Below are 26,501 nucleotides of genomic sequence, written 5' to 3' on the forward strand. Positions count from 1 at the left end.
CAACCGACAGGATATGAAAAATGCACAGCAGTCCTGCTTTCAAGCTGAGAACTGAATCCCCATACATTCTGTTTGTACTCAGTCACGATACTCGAATAACACACGTGGAGCTGAAAAGCTAATACTTAGGTCCCAGATATATTCACGTACACTGCCCTTGATTTGCAAATCACATGCATGTTAATTGAATGGAAGCTTTTACAGTTCCTGATCGATGACCATAGAGTTAAAACCAGTTTCATTGAAAATTAAATTACCCTCAAGGTACATTCCCGTATTGTAGATTAACAAAGAGGACATTTTCAGAAATTGATTTTTACCCAAATATTCATTTTGACATTAGTCATTCATTGTTCGGCAATATACTGTTTATATATACTTTATCAAGTGCAGCACCATATAATTTCCAATATTAGTCTCCTATGTCACCTCCTTAGATAATTTCTTTCAGCTATACGATGTCTCTGAATTCTACCAATCATCCAAGTACGGAATTCTTGACTGAATATGCAAGAAATTTACATGTGCCTTCAGGATCTGATTTCATCAGTGTAATTCAATGGTACCACAGCAGGGCCCGGAAAATGATTTGTTCTTTGCCTGTAGCAGAAAACATCAGTTATTCTCAAGTCTCAGTGCCTCGAGTACAAATACTAAGACTTTCAGATTGCTTAGCCAAAAAAGTGCAATCAATATTCCTTCCTTTGAACTTACAGCCTTGAATGCAGGGGTAACTGAGCCCAGTATTGGGAGGGATAGGACTCTGGCATGAAAAAGACTACTGTAGCCCCCCCGGCCAGCCTCAGGGCCGCTCGGCTCGCTGTCATCTAGGGAAACAGTCCTCGGTCCCACCAAACTGGGTAATTAGTTTGTGTGGATGCTGTGTGATGTACCCCACCCCACCCAATAACAGACAATACACCAGATACGATTAAATGAATTACAGTTTATAGATATTACTGGAAATAGAGGAGAGCGGTAGTGATAGGGGACTCGATAGTTAGAGGTGCAGATAGAAGGTTCTGTGGTCGTGACACAGAATCCAGGATGGTTTGTTGCCTCCCAGGTGCCAGGGTCAAGGATGTCTCTGATCGATTGCATAACATTCTGAAGTAGGAGGGTGACCAGCCAGATGTCGTGGTGCACATCGGTACCAATGACATAGCAAGGAAGAGTGAAGAGGTCTTGGACAGTGAGTATAGAGAGCTTGGTAGGAAGTTGAAAAGCAGGACCTCAAGGGTGGTAATCTCAGGATTGCTACCTGTGCTAGGTGCCAGTGAGAGTAGGAATAGGATGCTCTGGAGGAGGAACAAGTGGCTGAGGAACTGGTGTAGGGGGCAAGATTTCAGATTTCAGGATCATTGGGACCTCTTCTGGGGCAGGTGGGACCTGTACAAGAGAGACGGGTTACACTTGAACCACAGGGGGACCAATATCCTTTCAGGGAGGTTTGTTAGTGCTACTGGGGAGGCTTTAAACTAGATTTGCAGGGGGATGGGAACCAGAGTGCCAGAGCTGACAGTGTGGCTGGGGTGAAAATAAATGATGTTGAAAGTTTAAGCAAATCCGCTGATAGAAAGGTTGTGAGTGGTGGTAAAAATCTTCTGAGGTGTACATATTTCAATGCTAGGAGTATTGCGAGGAAGGCAGATGAGTTGAGGGCGTGGATTGACACGTGGAATTATGATGTTGTAGCAATTAGTGAAACCTGGCTACAGGAGGGGCAGGACTGGCAGCTTAATATTCCAGGGTTCTGATGTTTCAGATATTATCGAGGCAGAGGAATGAAAGGTGGGGGAGTAGCATTGCTTGTTAGGGAAAATATTACAGCAGTGCTCAGGCAGGACAGATTAGAGGGCTTGTCTACTGAGTCCTTATGGGTGGAGCTGAGAAACAGGAAAGGTATGGCCACATTAGTGGGATTGTATTACAGACCACCCAATAGTCAACGAGACTTGGAAGAGCAAATCTGCAGAGAGATAGCAGGCAACTGCAGGAAACATAAAGTTGTGGTGGTAGGGGATTTTAATTTTCCATACATTGATTGGGACTCCCATAGTGTTAGGGATCTAGATGGTTTAGAGTTTGTAAAATGTGTTCAGGAAAGTTTTCTAAATCAATATATAGAGGGACCAACTAGAGGGGATGCAATATTGGATCTCCTGTTAGGTAACGAATTAGGGCAAGTGACAGAAGTCTGTGTAGGGGAGCACTTTGGTTCCAGTGATCATAACACCATTAGAATCAATTTGATGATGGACAAGGATAGATCTGGTCCTAGGGTTGAGGTTCTGAACTGGAAGAAGGCCAAATTTGAAGAAAAGAGAAAGGATCTAAAAAGCGTGGATTGGGGCAGGTTGTTCTCTGGCAAAGATGTGATTGGTAGGTGGGAAGCCTTCAAAGGGGAAATTTTGAGAGTGCAGCGTTTGTATGTTCCTGTCAGGATTAAAGGCAAATTGAATAGGAATAAGGAACCTTGGTTCTCAAGGGATATTGCAACTCTGATAAAGAAGAAGAGGGAGTTGTATGAAATGTATAGGAAACAGGGGGTAAATCAGGTGCTTGAGGAGTATAAGAAGTGCAAGAAAATACTTAAGAAAGAAATCAGGAGGGCTAAAAGAAGACATGAGGTTGCCTTGGCAGTCAAAGTGAAGGATAATCCAAAGAGCTTTTACAAGTATATTAAGAGCAAAAGGATTGTAAGGGATAAAATTGGTCCTCTTGAAGATCAGAGTGGTCAGCTTTGTGCGGAACCAAAGGAAATGGGGGAGATCTTAAATAGGTTTTTTGCATCTGTATTTACTAAGGAAGCTGGCATGAAATCTATGGAATTGAGGGAATCAAGTAGTGAGACCATAGAAACTGTACAGATTGAAAAGGAGGAGGTGCTTGCTGTCTTGAGGAAAATTAAAGTGGATAAATCCCCGGGACCTGACAGAGTGTTCCCTCGGACCTTGAAGGAGACTAGTGTTGAAATTGCGGGGGCCCTGGCAGAAATATTTAAAATGTCACTGTCTACGGGTGAAGTGCCGGAGGATTGGAGAGTGGCTCATGTTGTTCCGTTGTTTAAAAAAGGATCGAAAAGTAATCCGGGAAATTATAGGCCGGTGAGTTTAACGTCAGTAGTAGGTAAGTTATTGGAGGGAGTACTAAGAGACAGAATCTACAAGCATTTGGATAGACAGGGGCTTATTAGGGAGAGTCAACATGGCTTTGTGCGTGGTAGGTCATGTCTGACCAATCTGTTGGAGTTTTTCGAGGAGGTTACCAGGAAAGTGGATGAAGGGAAGGTAGTGGATATTGTCTACATGGACTTCAGTAAGGCCTTTGACAAGGTCCCGCATGGGAGCTTAGTTAGGAAAATTCAGTCGCTAGGTATACATGGAGAGGTGGTAAAATTGATTAGACATTGGCTCGATGGAAGAAGCCAGAGAGTGGTGGTAGAGAATTGCTTCTCTGAGTGGAGGCCTGTGACTAGTGGTGTGCCACAGGGATCAGTGCTGGGTCCATTGTTATTTGTCATCTATATCAATGATCTGGATGATAATGTGGTAAATTGGATCAGCAAGTTTGCTGATGATACAAAGATTGGAGGTGTCGTACACAGTGAGGAAGGTTTTCAGAGCCTGCAGAGGGACTTGGACCAGCTGAAAAAATGGGCTGAAAAATGGCAGATAGAGTTTAATACTGACAAGTGTGAGGTATTGCACGTTGGAAGGACAAACCAACGTAGAACATACAGGGTTAATGGTAAGGCACTGAGGAGTGCAGTGTAACAGAGGGATCTGGGAATACAGATACAAAATTCCCTAAAAGTGTCGTCACAGGTAGATAGGGTCGTAAAGAGAGCTTTTAGTACATTGGCCTTTATTAATCGAAGTATTGAGTATAAGAGCTGGAATGTTATGATGAGGTTGTATAAGGCATTGGTGAGGCCGAATCTGGAGTATTGTGTTCAGTTTTGGTCACCAAATTACAGGAAGGATATAAATAAGGTTGAAAGAGTGCAGAGAAGGTTTACAAGGATGTTGCCGGGACTTGAGAAACTCAGTTACAGAGAAAGGTTGAATAGGTTAGGACTTTATTCCCTGGAACGTAGAAGAATAAGGGGAGATTTGACAGAGGTCAAATGCAAGCAGGCTTTTTCCACTGAGGCAAGGAATGCAAGCAGGCTTTTTCCACTGAGGCAAGGGGAGAAAAAAACTAGAGGACATAGGTTAAGGGTGAGGGGGGAAAAGTTTAAAGGGAACATTGGGGGGGGCTTCTTCACACAGAGAGTGGTGGGAGTATGGAATGAGCTGCCAGACGAGGTGGTAAATGCGGGTTCCTTTTTAACATTTAAGAATAAATTGGACAGATACATGGATGGGAGGTGTATGGAGGGATATGGTCCGTGTGCAGGTCAGTGGGACTAGGCAGAAAATGGTTCGGCACAGCCAAGAAGGGCCAAAGGGCCTGTTTCTGTGCTGTAGTTTCTATGGTTCTATATAATTAATAGAGATAAAATATAAAAGGAAGATAAAAGGTGCCACACTTATCAAAGTTCAATCTCTTCGTGCACAAGCAGTTGGAGCTCGGAGCCTTCCTTCTTCACCCTGCAATCCCCTCGAACCACCTCAACCTGCCGCATGGGACCAACAATGGTGGTCGACCAGACGCTCCACACGAGACGGTCTCCGTCTCCTCTCCTCGCCGAACACCCTGGACCTCGGACTCCTGCTCGGGGTCCGACCCTGTTAGTCGACTCACAGCACCTTGTCCATCCTCTCTCTCTCGCGCGCGCCTTCTGCCCCAAAACCCGCGCATCACAATAACTTACAGACACACTGGAAAGAATAACATCTATCCCAATTGGTTCATTTGCTCTCTTATCACTAATCTAACCCAAACAAACCGCTAGCGCAAGAACTTTCTCAGCATTTAACATAACAAAGAAACAAAGAAGCCATCTCAAGTATAACATAGCAAAGAAGCCATTTTAGTTAGCCTACGCAGTAACATAAAAGAAGAAACCCCTTACACTACCATTTTAAGCTCTGGGATTTCCAGGGAGAGAATAAACATCCCAATGTCATGGCTATGGAGGGGATTAGCAGAAATTCACTTCTTCAATTTAGTGTACTGGATTGGATGCTCACAAGTGAGTGACCCCGGGCAGTGGTCCCCAACCACCGGGCCGCAAAGCATGTGCTACTGGGCTGTGAGGAAACAATATGAGTCAGCTGCACCTTTCCTCATTCCCTGTCACTCACTGTTGAACTTGAACATAGGGTTGCCAACTGTCCCATATTTGCTGGGACATCCCGTATATTGGGCTAAATTGGTTTGTTCCATATGGGACTGCCCTTGTCCTGTATTTCCCCCGCTAAGGTAGAGCATTCCTATGAAACCTTTCGTGCCAAAGTGGCATAAAGCGAAGAAGTAATTACCATTAATTTATATGGGAAAATTTTTTGAGCACTCCCAGACCCAAAAAATAACCTACCAAATCATACCAGCTAACACACAAAATCTAAAATAACACTAGCATATAGTAAAAGCAGGAATGATATGATAAATACAGAGCATATATAAAGTGGAAATAATGTATGTACAGTGTAGTCAGGAAGATTAAGCCAAAACCGATTTGTGGGAAAAAAAATCGGCATGTACGCGCATACGTACATCACACATGCGCACACAGGTGCCCACGCAAGGCTTCATGGTCATGGTAGTCTTTCTTGGGGTAAACACAAGTGTCCCGTATTTGACTGCTACTTTTGTCCCTTATTTGGGAGTGAGAAAGTTGGCAACTCTAACTGTAAGAGACATGTTGAGGTGAGTTTAACCCTTACTTGAACACCCCCCGCCCCCGGTCGGCCAGTCCGCAAGAATATTGTCAATATTAACCCGGTCCACAGTGCAAAAAGGTTGGTGACCCCTGATCTAGGGATTCTAGGCCAGGAATCACACTAATTTAGCAAATAGGTTGAACAAAGTAGTTAAGAAGGCAAACAGCATGCTGACCTTTATAGTAAAGGGATTGAAGTTCAACAATAGGACAATTCTGTAACAGCAGTGCAGGGTGTTGGTGAGACCACATCAGGAAAGCTGTGGAATGGTTATTTGTCCTCCTTCCTTAAAAAGGTTATGGTAGCACAAGAGGCAATCCAAATGAGATTCCCCAGGCTAACTCCTGGGATGAGAGGGTTGTGTTATCAAGAGAGGCTGGAGAGCTTAGGTCTGTATTCCCTGGAATTCAGAAGAATGAAGGGTGAGCTTATTTAAACATGAAAGATCCAAAGGGGCAACCAATCATTTAAAACTGATGTAACGCTCTGGTTAAGATTTTTACTGTTATGCTGTAGGTTATTTCATTAAAGCAGTTCTGTAAGAGCAGTTTGTTCTGCCTTTAGCGTATTTGGGTTTGAGCTAAAGATAAGGGACATTGTTCCACTTAGGAATGTTGTGTCAGCCAATCAGCATGGTGGAATTGGGAGAAGGTTCTGGAGAATGCTGAGCAGAAAGGCTTTTGTGACAGACACTGGTGTGGGTTGAGGTCTTTTTGGCAAGAGCTGGGAGAAGTCCAGAGGGAAGATGGCTGAAAATGCCATCCCTGTTTCACAAGGTGCTTTGTACAAATGAATGGCTTCAAGGAGGAAGGTTCACTGCTGCCGTGGGTGGGCCCAGCTTTTTGGGTTGGATTTCAAGCGACATTCGGAAGGTGGCATGTGCTTTCACACAGACGGTGGCGCCAGTGCTTGAGTTAAAGACAACTTTAAGATGAGCTCCAACTTATGTGCACATTTGGACTAGGTTAACTGTAATGGGCCCTTCTTTATTTTTTTCTTTTCTTTTTCCTACTAACTGTTCGATAAATCTGACATTTGAAAATATACTTTCTTTATAATTGTATGCAGAGTGCAATCTGTTATTTCTTGCCGACAGCTAATTGCATGGGGACAGTATTTACATAGTATTTGCACAGATTGGGTTTGGGCAGTTGAGACATATCAACTGCCCTATTTTGGTGGGACCCAAGTCATACTGCCCCTATATGTATGGAGTTTGAGAAAGGTAGTTTTCTCACTGCTGAATCCAGTGGCGGGGCTGACGAGCCACATCTCTAGAGATGCCCAGTACAAAGGGGTTTCACTGAGGTTCTTTTCTCAACAGGTCGTAAATCTCTGGAGTTCTCTGGCCCCAGGAATGGTGGCCAGATGATTAGTTATTTAAAGTAGAGATAGATTATTATGTGGAAGGTCAGGTTATGGCAAAGGGCATGGGAGTTGAGGCCAGCATAGATCACACTGAGTGGTGAGACAGGCTAGAGAGTCCCCTTGGACCACTGATCCTATTTACTGGTGCCTTTATGTTTTATTTCTCTGAGTTCTACCCGCCTCTGCCTCTCAGAAACTTGTAAACAATGTTTTCCTTCTCCGTTTTTTTTTTCCAATTCTGTTGGAGCATTTTTGACTAGAAATATTAACTTGTTTTTCTCACCACTGATACTGCTTGATCTGCCAAGTGCACCAGCAGTTTCTGTTTTTGTATCATACTCAGAGATTGAGCAGAAGAATACTGGGACTTGGAGGGAGAAAGCATGCAATTCAGGAATCAGAGGAGGAGACCAGCACTTCAATATTTGGGACTAAGTAGAAAGATGGGCTGTGCTTTAGGGATCAGTGGGAAGTAAACCATGCTCCATACCTAACTTGGAATAGCAAAGTTTGTATTATTTTCAGGAAAACACAACATATGGATGTTGTCAAGAGACAGCCAGCTGTATTATGTCAGTGTGTTGTTGCATGATGGAATAAATAAACTCCACCAAGTCAGAAATTTCTCAGGCAGGTAACTTGCCTGAAATGTGGGAAGAATAAAAGAAGAGAAAGTATATTAAAAATAGAAAATGCTGGAAACAGCAGGTCAAGCTGCCTCTGGAAAGAGAAACAAATTTGTTGTTTTGCTTGTCTGCACAGAGTGGAGTGGTCACGAACTGGAGGACCAACCAACAACTTTGTACAGTGAGAATATCAGAGGTCAACATTAGGCCTTTGGAAAAATCCAATCACTTTGGAGCAGATATGCATGTTCAGTCTATTAGTCCAGGGAATTTAAAAACTTTGTCCTAAAATAAAGCACACAAAAAAATCAGTAATTTGCATACTTTTTTGCTTTTTGTCTCTTACTACTAAAGAAGGAATGCAACATTTGTAACACATTTCTATATGTAATATTTATTCCTTAAAGCATTGTCTTTTTAAGCATTGTATCATATAACTAACTATTCATTGGATGTTTGACAGTGGAGAAAGAGCCACTGGGAAATAGCAATATTAAGAATGATGACTAGCACTATTATCTCTTGAATTCATTAAGCACCTTTACTGATTGTTTGTTACCAATTATTTTCAGCACCTTAGAGAGCAGACAGTGGAAATACAGAGATGGGCAGCATCAGTGGGAATCTCAGGAATTAAGAATCAAGAATTGACCAACCTTATTTTGGGGGACTAAAGGAGAGTAAGGAATGAAGATAGGAATTACCGGTGTGAGGTTTTGCACTTTATATAGGTGGCAGGACCAGTTTTGGAAATGGTAGCAATTATGCTGGCTGTGGAGGTGGCAGTTGAGTGGTGGGAGTTGCAGAATGAGGTTGAATTGTAGGTTCTGCAGATCAAAGTAGGGAAATATAGTGGGCAATTGTTTCATTTCAGGGAAGACACCCAAAGATGTAGTTAAGTAATTCCCTTACCTTGTAGGTCACTCTGTTCACTGCTAAAATCTTTAGACCATATCATTTTGAAAGTGCCACGCCATGGGTTCCAACAAGACAGCAGGGCCCAAGGTTCCTACAATGCTCCAAAAGAGTGTTGCATGGTGAATCACCACTAATGAGGAAATAATGTGGTTACAAGTCTGATTAATGACAAGAAACACCTGGTTATCTATATACTGCTAAAACTCTCATGCTCTGTCTGTCTGTTTATCTATTTGTGACCTCCAATTAGCGCAAACGGTGCATTACAGCGGCACTTTTTTTGGCTAAATCGAATTAAAGTGCGCTAACTTACAGAATGCAGGCAAAGTTCAGGGTCATATATTCGTATAAAATTGCTCATTCACCAAAAATCAACAGGTTGACTTTCACCCAAGACCCAATTGGCCATCATGGAAATCGGGCCGCAACAGCCCGACGCATGTGCATGGCCAGCCTCAGCAGCGACACCTACCGGAGCAAAAGGGCAGGGCAGCTCTATTCAAACCTCGACGCTTTGCAATTTTCCTACCGGAGCATCAGGTCAACAGCAGGTGCCATCTCTCTGGCCCTACATTCCTCCTTAGAACACCTGGAGAGTAAAGACACATATGTAAGGCTCCTTTTCATTGACTACAGCTCTGCCTTTAATACCATCATTCCAAATAAACTGATTCCTAAGCTCCGGAACCTGGGCCTTAGCACTCAGATCTGCAGCTGGATCTTCAGCTTCCTCACAGACAGGACCCAAGCTGTAAAAATAGGAGACAAGCTCTCCTCTACAATCACTCTGAGAACCGGTGCCCCACAAGGCTGTGTACTCAGCCCCCTGCTGTACTCACGGTAAACCCATGATTGTGTAGCCAAGTTTCCATCAAACTCAATATATAAATTTGCTGATGACACCACAGTTGTAGGCCGTATCTTGAGTAATGATGAATTTGAGTATAGAGAGGAAATTAAGAACCTGGTGGCATGGTGTGAAGATAATATCCTATCCCTCAACGTCAGCAAGACAAAGGAATTGGTTGTTGACTTCAGAAGGAGTAGCGAACCGCACGACCCCATTTACATCGGTGGTGCGCCAGCTGTATTATGTCACTGTGTTGCTGCATGATGGAATAAATGGGGTCAATATCACAAATGACCTGACTTGGTCCAACCAAGCAGAGTCCACTGCCAAGAAGGCCCACCAGCGCCTTTACTTCCTGAGAAAGCTAAAGAAATTTGGCCTGTCCCCTAAAACCCTCACTGATTTTTATAGATGCACCGTAGAAAGCATTCTTCTAGGGTGCATCACAACCTGGTATGGAAGTTGTCCTGTCCAAAATAGGAAGAAGCTGCAGAATATCGTGAACACAGCCCAGCACATCACACAAACTAATCTTCCGTTCTTGGACTCACTTTACACCGCACGCTATTGGAGCAGTGCTGCCAGGATAATCAAGGACATGACCCACCCAGCCAACACACTTTTCGTCCCTCTTCCCTCCAGGAGAAGGCTCAGGAGCTTGAAGACTCGTATGGCCAGATTTGGGAACAGCTTCTTTGCAACTGTGATAAGACTGCTGAACGGATCCTGACCCGGATCTGGGCCATACCCTCCAAATATCCGGACCTGCCTCTTGGTTTTTTTGCACTACCTTACTTTCCCTTTTCTATTTTCTATTTATGATTTATAATTTAAATTTTAAATATTTATTATCGATTTGTACTCCAGGGAGCGCGAAGCACAGAATCGAATATCGCTGTGATGATTGTACACTCTAGTATCAATTGTTTGGCGACAATAAGGTATAAAGTATAAAGTAAGTATTTCGAGGGGTCACATTCTGCTAATCACCATCAGCATGCGCAGAATTGAGACAGATCTAACTGCCACCCATTAATAAGAGATATTTAAATCTTATTGTAATGACGTTCTTCGAGACATCCATAAAACCCTTTGCTGCAGTCAAAGGACAGTGGTGACTATATCACGTCCATTTAGGAAAGCGCCAACCACATCATCAAGAATAATCAGCATCCTTTGGTGTTAGTGCTTTGTATCTTCTATCTAGCGTTAGGGTAAAAAAAATGTTCAGCCTAATTATGCCGCATGGAAAGGGAAGGGGAACATTGAGGTCAAGAGATGACGCCAGACGTCATCAGGAAGCGGCAAGGAGAGGGAGAGAACAGGAATCGGATGAGGCCAGGGCCGCATGACTCCAGGATCAAAAAGTCAGGACAAAAAAAGATGAGAGAAGAAGAGACAGAGGAGGAGAGGCATGTATGTCTCCAGGATCAGAGACAAACAGCAAACAGCAGAAGAGCTGAAGAGACGGGGGATGAAAGGGCTGCATGTCTCCAGAATGACAAAAACAGGCACAGAAGGAGGAGAGAGGAAGAGACAAAGGAGCTGAGAAATTCACGCCTCCAGGATCAGAGACAAACAACAAACAGCAGAAGAGATGAAGAGACGGGGGATGAAAGGACCGCACGTCTCCAGAATGATAACGAGAGGCATGAGGGTGGCAGATAAACCAGAAATGATGCCATCAAAAGTGTCCTTCGTTAAACGAGGAGAAGCTATATTTGCTTTGCTACGCATCGTTCTTCTTTAATAAACTGAGGTTTTCTACTTTAGTTTCCAAAGCAAAGCGATACCAATAGCATTCAGGAAAATTTAATGTTCACTCTGGTCACATCAGACTGCACTACCCTTCTCTCAAAGGGTGCCCCAATGGGTCGCCCCATTGTCTAGTATTTTACTAATGTGCTTCACTCCAAAATGATTGATTTTTAATTGCACAGTTATTGAAGGAAAAATCATGGATACTAGCCTCCATAGTATCCAAGACATCTTCATGGAGAGATGCCTCAGGAAGGTGGCATCCATCATTAAGGAGCCCACCACCTAGGACATGCCCCCTTCTCATTGTGACCATCAAGAAGAAGGTATAGAAACCTGAAGGCCCACACTCAGAAATGCAGGAATATCTTCTTCCCCTCTGCCATCTGATTTCTAAATGGACATTGAAACCCATGAACACGACCTCACTACTTTTTTTGTATTTCTGACCTTCTTGCACCATTTATTTTAACTATTTAATAGAAATATACTTACTGTAATTCAGCTTTTTCTCTATATTTATCACGTATTTCATTGTACTGCTGCCCAAAAGTTAACAAATTTCATCACATATGCTGATGATATCAAAACCTGATTCTTATTTCATTACATAAATGAACTTTTGCAGATGGCAAACCTATGGGATGGATGCCAAAGATGGAACATACATATGTCTTGTTGGAACATGGCATACAATGCCACCCTTCAATCCATAATAAAAGGATGCATAATGTTTATCTTTACAGACAAATGATTTATTATAACCCAACAGCAGAGAAATGCTTTCACAGGAAAAGTCTCATGCCAGCTTGGTGCCATCTAGACAGACGCGGGAACACATGCTGCTGAATGATACGTTTTGAAATCCTTGCAAACATGGATTACACATCAGTATTTGGATAGTAAACATTTGCAATACAGTCGGCCCTCCGTATCCGCGGGGGATCAGTTCCGGGACCCCCCCGCGGATACCAAAATTCGCAGATGCTCAAGTCCCTTATATAAAATAGCATAGTATTTGCATATAACTTACGCACATCCTCCCGTATACATTAAATCATTTCTAGATTACTTATAATACCTAATACAGTGTAAATGCTATGTAAATAGTTGTTACACTGTATTGTTTAGGGAATAATGACAAGAAAAAAAGTCTCTACATGTTCAGTACAGACGCAACCATCGTAGCTCTTCTGGGAACGCTGATGCTGCCTCAGTGAAAATAGCGTTCAGCGCTTGTTTTGCAGCAAGCCGTTACAGAGGCAGTGTGCACGCCATAGCTCTGAACTGCATGAGATTTTCTCTACAATTGACAGTGCTGCAATGATTGCAGAAAAGTAAGACTTTAATTTTGAAAGGGCACGCAGGTTTGCAGGATGTTTTGAGTGTTTACAAAGAACTGTATGATAGAAAAATGTGTGAACCTTCCAGTGTGCTCGCTGTCTTCCCGATTCTGATAAGTGAAACTACACTGTACTGTACATACATTATTTCTACTTTATATAGGCTGTGTATTTATCATATCATTCCTGCTTTTATTATATGTTAGTGTTATTTTAGGTTTTATGTGTTATTTGGTATGATTTGGTAGGTTATTTTTTGGGTCTGGGAACGCTCAAAAATTTTTCACATATAAATTAATGGTAATTGCTTCTTCGCTTTACGCCATTTCGGCTCTACTTTCAGATAGTGGGGGAAACCTGTACAGTATTTTTGAACTGCGGTTGGTTGAATCCGCGGATGCGGAACCCACGGATACGAAGGGCTGACTGCACTATTGAGAAATGATGTTAATTTTGAATTGTCTTTTTAAAACAGTAATATTAATAATTTTGGAATAGGATTTCTTAAATCATTTATTTCAATCTGTCTTTGTTATACTTCTATTAATAGTAAAATAATGAATAAAGATTTGATTTATTTGCACATGTCCATTGAAACATGAAAACATATAGTGAAATATATGGATGTGTTGACAGTAGCCCACAAATGTCGGCATGCTTCTGGCACCAAAATAGTATGCCTACAACATATTTTAAAAAGTTCAAAGTTCTAAATAAATTTATTATCGAAGTACATATATGTCACCATATAGAAACCTGAAATTCATTTTCTAGCGGGCATACTCAATAAATCCATAATAGAGTAATAACCACAAAAGACTGCACCATCTTGGGCATTCAACCAGTGTGCAAAAGGTAACAAACTGTACAAATACAAAAATAAAAAAATAAATTAATAAAATAAATAAGCGAGAAAAATCAAGAACATGAGATGAAGAGTCCTTGAAGGTGAGTCCATAGGTTGCGGAAGCATTTCAAAGATGGGGCAAGTGAAGGTGAGTGAAGTTATCCCCTTTCGTACAAGAGCCTGATTATCTTTCTTCAGTTCCATTCAGAGCATGTATTTTGACCAGTTGTTTGCTATCGTGATTTCCAAACCTGAGGAGGTGCTTATATTTTTACAGACACAACTGGAATCCATGTGAATAGCAATGGAACTTTCCCCAAATGGTAACAGATGAGAGCATCAGAATGAGTGTGAGTGAAGGTATGAAAGGGCTCCTTTCGAACTGTAGACCAGCAAAGCCACCTTCCACGATCCTTGTCAAACTGATATTTGCAATGCTGGTGGTATCAGTAAGACCAACACTGACAGCCACTGTGAAGGTGCTGGTGATCTGCATACTTAACCACTGCCAAACAAATGGTGAAAGTAGCTCCATGGTGCTTTAGTGCAGATAATTTAAAGACTTTGTGTAAAGACCATAAACTGTAAGACATAGGAACAGAATTAGGCCACTCTGACCACCATTATACTTTATACTTCATACTTTATACTTTATTGTCATCAAACAATTGATACTAGAATGTACAATCATCACAGCGATATCTGATTCTGTGCTTCCTGCTCCCTGGATTACAACTATTAAAAATAGTAAAAATTAGTAAATATTAAAAATCTAAATTACAAATCATAAATAGAAAATAGAAAAATGGAAAGTAAGGTAGTGCAAAAAAACCGAGAGGCAGGTCTGGATATTTGGAGGGTACGGCCCAGATCCGGGTCAGGATCCAATCAGCAGTCTTATCACAGTTGGAAAGAAGCTGTTCCCAAATCTGGCCGTACGAGTCTTATCATGGATGACTTATAATCCATCTCAACCCCACTCTCTTGTGTTCTCCCTGTAACCCCCTTTGACACCCTTACTGATCAAGAAACTATCAACGTCTACTTTAAATATACCCAATGACTTGGCATCCACAGACATTTGTCGTAATGAATTCCACAGATTCACTACCCCTAGCTAAAGAAATTCCTCCTCATCTCTGATGAGGAGACGTCCTTCTATTTTGAGGCTGTGCCCTCTGGTCCCAGACTCCCCCACTTTTGGAAAAATCCTCTCCACGCCTGCTCTAACTAGGCCTTTCAGTATTCAATAGGCTTCAGTGATATCCCCATTATTCTTCTGAATTGCTGCAGGTACAAGCCCAGAGCCACCAAACGCTGCTCATACATTAACCCTTTCATTCCTGGGAACATTCTCATGAACCCCCTCTGGACCCTCTCCTCTCCAATGCCAGCACATTCTTTCTTAGATAAAGGGCCCAAAAATAGTCACAGTACTCCAAGTGTGGTCTGTCCAAAGCTTTACAAAGCATCAGCATTACATTATTGCTTTTGTATTCAAGTGCTATTGAAGTAAATGCTAGCATTGCATTTGCCTGCCTTACCACTGACTGAACCTGCAAATTAATCTTTAGGTAATCCTGCATGAAGATGACGAGACACCCTACAGAGGAGAGGTTAACACCCTGACACAGTTGTCCCAAGATAAGAACCTCTCCCTTAATGTCCAAAAAACAAAAAGAGCTGATCATGAGGAACAGAGACAGGCTCACCCCGATCAACATCAATAGGAATACAGTTGAGAGGGTATGTAGTTTCAAGTTCCTTGGTGTACGCATCACCAATGATCTTACATGCTGATTGTATGGCAAAAAAGCACAACAGCATCTCTTCCACCTCAGGCAACTGAAGAAGTTCGGTATGAGTTCCACAATCCTCAAGACATTCTACAGGGGCACCATTGAGAGCATCCTGGCTGGCTGTATCACCAACAGCACCAACCTTGTTCACTGGCTACTGCAGGGAGTGATACAGACAGCCCAGAGTATCTGCGGATGTGAGCTTCCCTCCACTGAGGACATTTACAGCAGCAGCTATGTAAAGATTGCCTGGAAGATCATCAGGAACACCAGTCACCCCCAGCATAAACTGTTTCAGCTGCTTCCATCTGGCAAATGATACAGCAGTATTAAAGCCAGGACCAACAGGCTATGGGGCAGCTACTTTCTACAAACCATTAGACTTATAGTCACATATCTGTACATTGCGATGAAGTCATAATGCAAAGATTTTTACTCCCTCATGTTGTGGAATAGCACTTTGTGTAAGATATAAATAAACCCAAATTCAAATTCAAATCCCTTTACACCTCTGATTTCTGAATTTACTCCTTGTTTACACCTTTATTAATTCTACCAAAGTGCATCACCATACACTTCCCTAAACCATATTCCATCTGCCATTTCTTTGCTTATTTTCCTATTCTGTCCAAGTCCTTCTGCAGACTTCATGCTTTCTCAACACTACCTATCTTTGTATCATCTGCAAACTAGGCCACAAGATCATCAATTCTGTCATCCAAATCTTTACAATATGAAAAGAAGTGGCCCCCACACCAACTCCAAAGAAACACCTTGGGTTACTGGCAGCCAAGTTAGAGAACATATAGTTAAGTATCTTTCTTCCATTGGGGTATCACTAAAGAGCAGAAATAACTTAAAAGAGCAGAAATAAGCTTAAAGTTCCTGATTTGAGGGCTTGTAACTGAGCTTGGGGAGGGAAAGTGGTAGAGTTAACAGTGGTACTGTGATCACTTGAGTCGAGTATGATGTCCTCCTAAGGGGTCATCTATTGGTGGGTCCTCAGCTGGCTGTAAAGACCAAACCGGGATCCACATATTCTGGTGCAGTATGGCGGCTCTGGTTAGCGGTTGGGTCTTTTGGTTGTTCAGTCTCTCTTTTCACAGCTGCTGCTTGTTACCTGCGTCACTGCAGAGACCACTGTCGCCCAGCTCCCTCTTGTACAGGTTTCATCCAGGGTTATCTATTAAGTGCAATATCTTCCCAGTTTTTAGGTGTAATGTTGATTTTCTTCAGGCTGATTTTGATGTTATTTTTGAAGCATTTCCTTGGCCCGCCAGAGGCTCACTGACCTTCCTTCAACTAGGAGTAAGGGATCTGTTTGGAGAGACATGAGTTTCGCATCCGGATGACATGACCTATCCATCAGAGTTGGCATTGCTTTATCATATTGGAGATGCTGCTCCTGCTGGACTCCCCCAGGACGCTGGTGTTAGTGCATCTGTCATTCTGGCTGCTCCTCAAAATCTTTCATAAGATTTTTGGTGATATTGTTCCAGGGCTTTCAGGTACATGCTGTAGAGATCTATGCTTCAGTTCTACACAGTGATGTAGGAAGGCTGAATGCTCTATGGACCAAAAGTTTTGTTTGGATCTTTAGGTTGTGGTCTTCAAAGACTCTTCCCTTGATTTGAACAGGCTTCACTAGAATACTGAGTGGTGGCTGATGTCTGAGTCAATATCTGTTCTTGAGGAGAAAATGCTGCCAGGGTAGGAAAAATTGTCTCTATTTTCAAGGACAGTATCGTCAACTTTTATAGTGTCACTGAAGATAAATGACTAGTTGGGTGGCGGCTGATATAGCACTTAAGTCTTTTTTAAAAATCTAAATTGAGACCCAGAACCCTATATGCCTTAGGAAAGGCATTCATGGTACATTGGAGGTTTTTTGAGGGTGTGCTGCAAAGGAATTGTCACCTGCATATTGAAGCTCCATGACAATAGAGGTGCTGACATTGTTCTTGGTCTTGAATCAGTTGAGTTGAAAAGCCTGCTGTCCATTCTCTGTGGGATTGGGATTCTCTGTGGCAGGTCTTTGCCACTGACGTGAAGGATGGCAGCAGTAAAGATGGCAAACAGAGTGGGTGCAGTGATGCAGCCCTGCATGACTCCTGTCTTGATAGTGAAGGGTTCTGATTCAGCACCACTATGGCTGAGCACTGTGGCTGACATGCCATCATGCAGTAACCTCGGTATTTGAAAGTTTAAGACAGGGTAGCCATGTCTTGATGGTATACTCCAGAGAGTTTGGCAGTTTGGGAAAACCTCCAACAGGAATATCCAGAGGATATCAAAGAACACTGTGGTTTGCTTAAATACACCATCCTTGACACCTGCAAATTCATTCTTGGGTGAAAGTCCGGAAAACATCAGGATTGGCTTGATAATGACATGGAGATATAACAACTTTCTTTTTCTTCAAGCAAAGGAAAAATTTTTGTATCTGTCAGAATGATGTTGGCAACAAGGCTGAAAGAGAAGCTTACTCCAGAGCAAGGCAATATTCTGGCAAGGTGAGAGAGCTATAGAATTCAAAAGTCATGGAAATCTAGGGGCTGGCAGACTGGTGACACGATAGGCTTCTTCAGTACTACCAAAGCAGTCCATGTTCCAAGTTACTGTGGATTAAACCCCCTGCAGCCAATGGATGGGAAGAACTTGCTAAATGATCAGAAGGATGTCAACAATTGATCAAGAGAGTACTTTTAAGAACTATTTAACCATGGCAGCAACCAGAGATTACCAAACAAATCCTCCAGAGACCTGTGAGAGAAGACATGGGGAATCTCACAGTATGAAAGAGATCCATAAAGTCATTAGGAGCCTGAAACGCAACAAAGCCACTGATTCTGAAAGGATCCTAGCAAAGAACCTCAAGGAAGGTGGACCAACACTCCTGCAGCACATACATGACTTGCTTCTGAAGATCTAAGAAAAGGAACAAATGCCTTCAGAGCTCAGGGATGCATTAGTAGTGACCATATTCAAAAAGGAAGACAAGGTAGACTGTGGCATTTACAGAGGTATTTCCTTCCTGTCAAGAACAGACAAAATGCTTGCACATATCCTTATCAACCAACTCCTTCTACTATCTGAAGAAGCACTCCATGAGACGCAGTGTGGTTTCTGACCATCTCAAGGTACCACAGGTATGATCTTCACAGCATGTTAAACACCATAAGCAGCAAGTAATAAACAGAGCTAAGTTGTCCCACAACCCACGGATCAGATGTAAGCTCTGTCGTACTGCCACTTCCAGCCATGAATGGTGGTGGACAATCAATCAACTCACTAGAGGAGGAGGCTCCGCAAGTATCCCCATCCTCAGTGATAGGAGACCTGCACACCTGTGCAAAATATAAGGCTGAGGCATTTTCAACAATCTTCAGTCACAAGTGCCCAGTAGATGATCCAGCTTAGCCTCCTCCAGAAGTCCCCAGCATCCCAGATGTCAGCATGCAGCCAATCAATTCATTCCACGTGATATCAAGAAACGGCTGAAAGCTCTAGATACTGCGAAGGTTATGGGCCCGGGCAAAATGTGGCAATAGTCCTGAAGACTTGTACTCCAGAACTTGCCGCGCCATTAGCCAGTCTGTTCCAATACAGTTACAACCCCGGCATCTACCTGGCAATATGGAAAATAGTCCAGGTATGTCCTGGGAATTAGGGGGATAACCCTCTGCTGGATGGAATCATACCTGACACAAAGGAAGATGGTTGTGGTGGTTGGAGGTCAATCATCTCATCCTCAGGACATCACTGCAGGAGTTCCTCAGGGAAGTGACCTAAAACCAACCATCTTCAGCTGCTTCATCAATGATCTTCCTTCTGTCATAAGGTCAGAAATGAGGATGTTTGCAGATGACTGCACAATGTTCTGCACCATTCGTGACTCCTCAGGTAGTGAAGCAGTTCATACCCAAATGCAGCACGATTTGAACAATATCCAGGCTTGGGCTGACAAGTGACAAGTAACATTTGAGCCACACCAGTGCCAGGCTATGACCAACTCCAACAAGAGAGGCTCTAGCCATCGTCCCTTGACAGTCAGTGGCATTACCATCACTGAATCCCCTACTATCAACATCCTGGGGGTTAGCATTGGCAGGAACCTGAACTGGTCTAGCCATATAAACACTGTGGCTATCAGAGCAGGTCAAAGGCTAGGAATCCTGCTGTGTGTAACTCACATCCTGACTCCCCAGAGCCTCTCCAACATCTACAAGCCTTGGGTCAGAAGTGTAATCGAATACTCGCCACTCACCTGGATGAGTGAAGCTCCATCAACACTCAAGAAGCTCATCCAGTACAAGGCAGCCCAATTGATTGGTACCCCTTCCACAAGCACCCAATCCTTCCACCATTGACAAACAGTTGCAGCAGTGTGTACTATCTACAAGATGCAACACCACACCAAAGTTCCTAAGGCAGTACTTCCAGACTCACGACCACTACCATCTAGGAGGATGAGAGCAGCAGATACCCAGGAACACCACCACTTGGAAATCCCCCTCCAAGTCACTCACCATCCTGACTTGGAAACATATCACCATTCCTTCACCTCCTTTATTGTTGCTGGGTCAAAATCATGGAATTCCCTCCCCAGCAGCACTGTGGGTGGACCTACACCTCAGAGACTGCATCAGTTCAAGAAGGCAGCTCATCACCACCTTCTCAAGGGTAACTAGGGATGGGCAATAAATGCTGGCTTAGCTGGCGATGCCCACTTTCCCTAACTGAATAGATTTTTTAAAATTACAAGCAAATTGCTATGAACAATGGCAACCCTTGTACTTGTCTTTCATGGATTTGATACAGTAAGTACAGATTACACTAATGGCTAAATAAACAATTACAACAATGGAAATGGATGATGTGAAAAAGTAATATTAAATTAGTTAAAATGAAGAACAAATTAAAAGCAAAGAAACATGGTTTTGGAGTGCATAACCGAGCCAAAAATAATCATGGGAAAAGTGAGACAGAAACACACTAACAATAGACAATTTCATCCATCTGCATATTTCAATGTAATTGGCACAAAAGGTAATAGAGTGAACAGAGTACTTAAAATGCATTCAGATAAACCTTTTCATTAAATATGTAACAAGGTCATCAACAAATCAAGGTCCAACACCTGAAACGTTAACTATTTCCTTTTCCAGATTATGCTAAAGCATGTTTCTTGATTTTTGTTATTTTATTTCTCACTAAAGAAAGGGCAGTTCAGTAATTTTAGAAAATGAACTTGGACAATTGCATGTGATCAGCAGAGGGAGAATGCTTAAGTAATCAGTAAATCAGTTAGATTTAACTTAATTTATGGAAATACAAAGGTAGGCCAGAAATAACATTCTCAATCTGTTAAAGATTAATTTTACTAAAGCAAGATATAATTCTGCAAATATGGATACCGACAGCTACTTTAAACTAATCACTGTCAGAGCAGTGGTGGCAATCAACAGCAAATATGTTACCACAAAGATGGAGGAAGCCTCAAATCTAGACCTCTATGAGGCCTGGCAATCTAAAAACAGGGAAGTACAGTGTATATATCAGCTCAACACTGCAGAAACTAAATTTCAGAAAGAGAAGGTTATATATTAATATTGGCAAATAGAATTAAGGAAAAGCCCAAAGACATTTCATAATTAGATTGAAATCAACTAAGTAAAGGAGAAGGCCTTACTGCAGATCAGAAAAATGAGTATGCGTGTAAGATTCTCCATTTGCAGAAACATAAGGAGTTGCAGTTTTTATGTGCGTATCGAGGATAATGATGAGTAATGTCAAATGCAGTGCAGTTTGTTGAAAGAGATTACTGTTTTATGTCATGGAGAGTTTGTGAGTTGTAGAATTCATTACGAATTTCTGTAGTACAATTTGGAAAATTTATGCACAATTGGCACATTATGGCAATTGATGAATAAATACTTGAAATAACAGATGAGCTTGATCAAATAGTTCACCTTACCCTAGATTGTGTCAGGTATCTTGCATCTTACAGGAGATACAGTGGATTCTGGTTAATTGTGATATATCAGGACCAGTATATTTTGAGAGTTAGACAATAGACAATAGGTGCAGGAGTAGGCCATTCGGCCCTTCGAGCCAGCACCGCCATTCACTGTGATCATGGCTGATCATCCACTATCAGTATCCAGTTCCTGCCTTATCCCCATAACCTTTGATTCCGCTATCTTTAAGAGCTCTATCCATCTCTTTCTTGAAAGCATCCAGAGACCTGGCCTCCACAGTCTTCTGGAGCAGAGCATTCCATATATCCACCACTCTCTGGGTGAAAAAGTTTTTCCTCAACTCCGTTCTAAATGGCCTACCCCTAATTCTTAAACTGTGGCCTCTGGTTCTGGACTCATCTATCAGCGGGAACATGCTTCCTGCCTGCAGCGTGTCCAATTCTCTTGGTTAAACTTGATCTGCCACCTGCCCAATTAGCCAAAGTTTCTCGGAAATATTTAAAGAAGTATTAAAGAAAAGACAAACTGAGTAACAAAATATGTATTTAAATGAAATACAGAACAAATTAGAACACTACCAATAGTATTACAGTACTAAAAATCTGTGTATTAGTTCTTAATAGTTATCAATGGAGGAATTCATCCTGTGTACTCAATGAACAAAACCAGTGCAGATAATGGAATGCCTTCATACAATGCCATCGACAATTGCATCCTCAAAATCTTTATTTTTATTGTAACGTTCAAGATGATTATCAATATCTTCAAATTCCTCATCGTTTCAAACTTGATGAAGTAGTGAAACCATTTCATTTTCACTCCAAACCATTTCTGGCATCTCCAAGCCTGAATGCTTGAAACCACAATTCGGAATTGTCTTACTGCTTATTTCTCACCAACTATCAGTGACAAAAATCACTGTTTTCTGAACACACACAAACATGCAATTGAGGTTATTTAAAAACTGTTTGCACTAAGCATGATGTAGCGTTTAACAGCCACACAAATGCACGTGATTGATACTATTTAGTCTGTTGGCATTAGACAGTTCAGCAACAGTCTCCTGTTGCAATTAAGCAGCTGCGTGTCCCAAATAAATGAAGGAAACACCGGCAATTTTGTCGATTAATTTTTGTTCTTTAAGAGTTGTCCCAAATAAGTGACTGCCCCAATTAACTGATGGCCCAATTAACTGGAATCCACTGCATACCCATCCAGTAAGTGGTCAGCATTTCATCCAGCACCTGATTTGTGTCTTGTGAATGTTGGAGATGATTTGGCACATTAGGAGTTAACTCATTTGTCACAGAATACCTAGTGCCTGATGTGGTCTGGTGGTCACAATATGACTAGGTAGTGCATAAACTAGTGCATCTTGTGGAGGGACTTGAAGATGTTTGTCTAGTGAAAAGCATTGGAATTTGACAAAGATAATGTCGGAAGTAGAGTTTAATACATTTCATGATGGGTGGTGGGGAGAAATACCTTGGAAAAAGCTACTTTAGTTGAGCTTCAAGGAAGTACAGTCAGGAACTAATGTTGCTTAAAAAGTTGTAATGGAAACAATCTTTGTTGCAGGCCAATAAAAGTGTTTTAATAAAGATGTAGATGTGAAACAGGAGCAACACACACAAATATTGGATGAACTCAGCAGGCCAGACAGCAGTAATGATAAAATGGGTCTCGGCCCAAAACGCCGACTGTACTTTTCTCCATAGATGCTGTCTGGTTGAGTTCAGCCAGGCTCCACCATTTTGTGTGTGATGCTTTAACTTCCAGCATCTGCAGATTTTCCCTTGTTTGTGAAATAGGAGGCATAGGTTGGCTCTGAGGAGCATGCAAAGTGACAGACAGTTCCCTGGGTAAAAATACACAGCTAAAATAAGCTGCACATTTATTTCTTCCATACACCAATTCACAGATATGGAAGAAATTTTTAAGATAGCCTTTAACTTCTGAATAAAAGAAAACTGCAATCTAAGTAACTAATTGCTCAGTAAAATCATTTCACATCTTCATTATGAAAATCAGGTTCCTTTTTGCAATCATCTACAAATTTCATCTCCTTATGAAATTCTTCCAGCTTTCTATACTGGGTTTTGAAATGTTGCTAAATTTTCTATGAAGTCCCAGTACTTGATATATGCCTTTCTTAGGCCAAGGGCAATCTAACCACTCAATGGCTCGTAGTGTTTTTTTTTTGGTTTATGATACTCTATAAATATTCACTGCTTTTAGTTTCTTTATAGCCCTTGCTCAACGAATGTGGGAAATTGCCAAACATGTCTTAATTTGTGCCAAACTTGACCTAAATTTGAAACAGATGGAATGTCCAACAAACGAAATAAAATCAAAATACCTCAGATAAAAAAATCTGTACTCCTCCATGTTGAACAACACCTGAAAGAGGCACTCAACGAAGCCAAGCAAAAATTCCAGCAGGAATTTCAATATTCATCAAGTGCCGCCAGAGAGTACAACCAATGAGTGAGCTAGCCCATCCTAATGGACCTAATTACCCCAGATTACTAGAGAGAAAAATGCAAGGAGCTAAGTAGAAAGCTGAAAAGCAAGACCCCAGTGGTAGTAATCTCTGGACTGCTATTTGGGCCATGCACCAGTGAAGGTAAGAATAGAATGATTTGGCAGATGAACACATGCCTGAAGAATTAGTATAGGGGGCTTGGTTCCAGATTTCTGGATCACTGGGATACTTCTGGGGAAAGTAAGACCTGTACGAAAAGTTACACCTGAACCTGAGGGGCACCAGTATCTTTGCAGGCAGGATAGCTAGAACTGTTAGAGAGGTTTTAAACTAATTTGATGGGGGGCAGGGTGGAAACTGGAGTGATAGGGCAGAGGATAGTGAAGTTGGTATGCAAGTAGGTCAGTGTGTAGTGAGACTGTGAGGGAGGATTGGCAGACAATAGAACAAAATTACAGTGAGTGGGATGGATTGAAGTTTGTCTTTAAACTGAATAGTTGGAGGGAGGGTTCAACAGTTTGCAAAAGTGTGGATAAAGTTAAAGGAAGGAGAGTGCAGGAGAAATTACGCAAGTGTCCAGAAAAAATAAAACAACAAAAATTTAAGAAAGGGTTAAGAAATTAGCTTCTGATAATATGGAGGCAAAATTCAAAACGGTGATTAATACCGGACAGAAGGTGCTATATTTGAATGTACACCGATTACGGGATACGGTCAATGATCTTGTAGCACAGTATAAAATTGGCAGGTATGACATTGTGGGCATCATAGAGTCATAGCTGAAAGGAGATCACAGTTGGAAGCTTAACGTCCAAGGATACACATTGTATCAAAAGGATAGGCAGGTAGGCAGAGGGGGCAGGATGGCTCTGTTGGTAAAAAATGAAATCAAACCTTTAGAAAGAAGTGATATAGATTAGAAAAAGTACAATCTTTGTGGATAAGGTGAAGAGACTGCAAATGTAAAAAGACCCCAATGTGATTTATGTACAGGCCTCCACACTGTAGTAGCCAGAATATGGCGTACAAATTACTATGGAAGAAAAGGCATAAAAAGGACAATGTTGCAATAGTCATGGTGAATTACCAAGTGTAGGTTGATTCAGAAAATTAGATAGGTGCTGGATTTGAAGACAGGGATTGTGGATGTAACTCTCGCTTTGGCTAGTGGTTTAATATAGGGGATGATAGCCCACCTGCGCCCCCCCCCACCAGTCTGGCCAAACTTAAGAAAACTCGTTTGGATGGATGCTGCGCGATGTGTCCCGTTACAAATCAGTACCACGAAATAACAAACAGTACACAATATGCGATTAAATGATTGAGCTTTTTAATTCTTAATTTGACAATATGGTTAGTAAAGAAAACAAAAAAAGGAAAAGGGCCCATTCTCATGAAACAGTCTAATACACAACGTTGGAGCTCACTGATAAGGCCGTTTGTCCACCATTGACCTTCACCGATTGTAGCCGACGCTCGGACCCTCGCTCCAAGTCCACTCTGCCCGGCAGTCTACCAACTCTCTTCATTCGCTTCTTCTCTTCTCATCTCTCCCCAGCAAAAGACTGCAAATTCCCAGCTCCCAGACACACACGAAAGAACAACATCCTGCTCATTGGCTAGCATGCCCCATTATCTCTCGTCAGAACCCAAACATTGCTGCTACAGAGAAACCATTACCTCAGAGGTGGAACGTTACATTAGCAGTGAATCCTTACAGAGTGTTACATGTAGAATGTCTATGAGATGGGTTTATAGAACAGCTTGTGGTTGAGGCCAGTAGAGGAATGACAGTTCTGGATTGGGTGTTATATAATGACTCAGATTTGACTAAGGAGCTTAAATAAAGGAACCCTAATGAGTCAGTGATCATAATAGAATAGAATTCACCCTACAATTTGAGAAGGAGAAGCTAAAATTGGATGTATCAGTATTATAGTGGAGTAAAAGGAAGTACGTAGGTATGAGAGAGGAGTTGGTGAAAGGGGCACCAGCAGGGATGACAGCAGAGAGCAATGGCTAGAGTTTCTGGAAACAATTTGGAAGGTGCAGGAAAGATACACCCCAAAGTAATCTAAATAAGTATTCTAAAGGAATAATGAGGCAACCATGGCTGACAAGGGAAGTCAAACACAACATAAAACCAAAAGAGAGGTCATATAATAAAACAAAAAATAGTAGGAAGTGAGAGGATTGGAAACTTTTTAAAGACTAACAGTAGACAACTAAAGAAGACATAAAGACAGAAAAGATGAAATATGAAGGAAAGCTAGCCAATAATATAAAAGAGGATACAATAAGTTTTTTTCATATATATGAAGAGTAAAAGTGAGATGAGAGTGGATATAGGACCACTGGAAAATGTTGCTCTGGAGGTTGTAATGGGGTGCGGGCAAAGAAAAGGTGGATGAACCTAATAAGTATTTTGTGTCTATCTTCACGGTGAATGACACTAACAGAATGTCAGAAATGCAGGAGTGTCAGGGGGAAGAAGTAAGTGCTGTTGCTAGTACTGAGGGGAGGTGCTTGGGAAGCTGCAAAGTCTGAAGGTAGGTAAGTCAACTCAACCAGATGGACTACTCCCCAGGCTTCTAAAAGAGGCAAGTGAAGAGATTGTGGAGGATTTTGTAATGATCTTTCAAGAATCGCTGGATTCTGGAATGGTTCCAGAGCACTGGAAAATTGCAAATCTCAC

This window comes from Mobula birostris, chromosome 10 (assembly GCF_030028105.1).
Source record: "Mobula birostris isolate sMobBir1 chromosome 10, sMobBir1.hap1, whole genome shotgun sequence".
NCBI lineage: Eukaryota > Metazoa > Chordata > Chondrichthyes > Myliobatiformes > Myliobatidae > Mobula > Mobula birostris.